At 37.6% G+C, this 2,775-nt stretch overlaps 1 pseudogene; it reads right to left on the reverse strand.

Annotated features, from left to right (window-relative positions):
* Positions 1-275: 275 nt before the first annotated feature.
* On the reverse strand, positions 276-1,222 carry LOC144821888 (olfactory receptor 5V1-like; annotated as a pseudogene).
* Between the last annotated feature and the right edge of the window lie 1,553 nt (positions 1,223-2,775).

Below are 2,775 nucleotides of genomic sequence, written 5' to 3' on the forward strand. Positions count from 1 at the left end.
AAGTGGACGCAGCTGTGGTCGGTCCAGTGGAGTCCGGTGGAGTGGCTGAAGGTGATGTGCTTGCTGGATGAGAAGACGCGATCAAGCGTGTGGTCGGCGTAGTGGGTGGGGGTGTTGACCAGTTGCTTGAGTCCGAGGTTGGCGAGGTTGTCCAGCAGGGCGGTGGTGTTGCGGTCCTTGTTGTTCTCCAGGTGGAAGTTGAGGTCCCCTAGTAGGATGTAGTCAGCGGAGAGGCACTCAATCATCTATATCTAGTAGCACTCAATCATCTATATCTAGGTACATGTTATAGCACTCTCTATTCTACCAATAGATTTCCTGACTGCCTTCTTCATCTCAGTGTTTCGGAGACTATAGATCATTGGGTTCACCATGGGAGTCAAGATGGTGTAAACCACTGACACAAACCTATCAATGTAGAATGAGGTATTGGTTGTGGGCCGGAAATAGGTGAAGAGTAGAGATGCGTAGAAGATGATGACCACTGTCAGGTGAGAGGCACAGGTGGAAAAAGCTTTGGATCGGCCCTCAGAAGACTTGATCTTCATGATGGTGGTGATAATGTATGTGTATGACACAGTCATAGTGAGAAGCGCACCAGAAGCAAGGAAACCACCCAGTGTAAAGATGACCAGGATGTTGATGAATGTGTCGGAGCATGAAAGCTTCAGCAGTGGGGGGATGTCACAGAAAAAGTGCTGGATCTCTTTGGATCTGCAAAACGAGAGCCTGCTCATCAAAATCACATGCACAGCGGAGTAAATGTGTCCAGCGGCCCACAAGCCAGCAGCCAACCAGGAGCAGGCACGCTCGTCCATGATGCTGCTGTAATGCAGAGGGTGACAGATGGCAACATAGCGGTCATATGCCATAGCCGCCAATAAGAGGCACTCAACAGTTATCAGGCCAGCAAAGAAGTAGAGCTGGATCATGCAGCTAGAGAAGGAGATGGTCTTCTTCTCAGCTAGGAGGTCTACCAACATCTTAGGGACAGTGACAGTGGAGAAGCAGGAGTCGAGGAAGGACAGGTTGGAGATGAAGTAGTACATAGCGGTGTGAAGATTGGCATCTAGGTGTATTACGGTGATGATGAGGATGTTCCCAGCCAGGGTGGTCACGTAGATCAGAAGAAAAATTATAAAAACAAGAGCTCCACCTCAGGAATGGATGACAGGCCCAACAGGATGAATTCAGTCACCAGAGTTTGGTTCACCCTCTCCATAGTCTCCTGGGCTGGTGTCTAAAGAGGAATATTATATTATATTATTAATGATTGAACACCATTAACATGAAATAAAACAATCTTGATAGGCGTAGGCATAGATACAGTATTGCCAGTCCTAACAAAAATAAAAATAGATTGGAATAGGTTGATTGATAGATAGATAGATAGATAGATAGATAGATATATAGATAGATAGAAAGATAGATAGATAGATAGAAAGAAAGATAGATAGATAGATAGATAGAAAGACAGATAGATAGATAGATAGACACATAGATAGATAGATAGATAGATAGATAGACAGACAGATAGATAGATAGATAGATAGATAGATAGATAGATAGATAGATAGATAGATAGATAGATAGATAGATAGATAGATAGATAGATAGATAGATAGATAGATAGATAGATAGATAGATAGATAGATAGATAGAAAGATAGATAGATAGATAGAAAGAAAGAAAGATAGATAGATAGATAGATAGATAGATAGAAAGACAGATAGATAGATAGATAGACACATAGATAGATAGATAGATAGATAGATAGATAGATAGATAGATAGACAGACAGACAGACAGATAGATAGCTAGATAGACAGACAGACAGATAGATAGATAGATAGATAGATAGATAGATAGATAGATAGATAGATAGATAGATAGATAGATAGATAGATAGATAGATAGATAGATAGATAGATAGATAGATAGATAGATAGATAGATAGATAGATAGATAGATAGATAGATAGATAGATAGATAGATAGATAGATAGATAGATAGATAGATAGATAGATAGATAGACAGACAGACAGACAGAAAGACAGATAGACAGATAGACAGATAGATAGATAGATAGACAGATAGATAGAAAGATAGATAGATAGAAAGAAAGATAGATAGATAGATAGATAGATAGACAGATAGATAGATAGAAAGACAGATAGATAGAAAGACAGATAGATAGATTGACAGATAGATAGATAGATAGATAGATAGATAGATAGATAGATAGATAGATAGATAGATAGATAGATAGATAGATAGATAGATAGATAGATAGATAGATAGATAGATAGATAGATAGAAAGATGGATAGATAGATAGATAGATAGATAGATAGATAGATAGATAGATAGATAGATAGATAGATAGATAGATAGATAGATAGATAGATAGATAGATAGATAGATAGATAGATAGATAGATAGATAGATAGACAGACAGACAGACAGACAGACAGAAAGACAGACAGACAGACAGACAGACAGATAGATAGATAGATAGATAGATAGATAGATAGATAGATAGATAGATAGATAGATAGATAGATAGATAGATAGATAGATAGATAGATAGATAGATAGATAGATAGATAGATAGATAGATAGATAGATAGATAGATAGATAGATAGAAAGATAGATAGATAGAAAGAAAGATAGATAGATAGATAGATAGATAGATAGATAGATAGATAGATAGATAGATAGAAAGATAGATAGATAGATAGACAGATAGACAGATAGATAGATAGATAGACAGAT

Source organism: Lissotriton helveticus, chromosome 1_1 (assembly GCF_964261635.1).
Source record: "Lissotriton helveticus chromosome 1_1, aLisHel1.1, whole genome shotgun sequence".
NCBI classification, from domain to species: domain Eukaryota; kingdom Metazoa; phylum Chordata; class Amphibia; order Caudata; family Salamandridae; genus Lissotriton; species Lissotriton helveticus.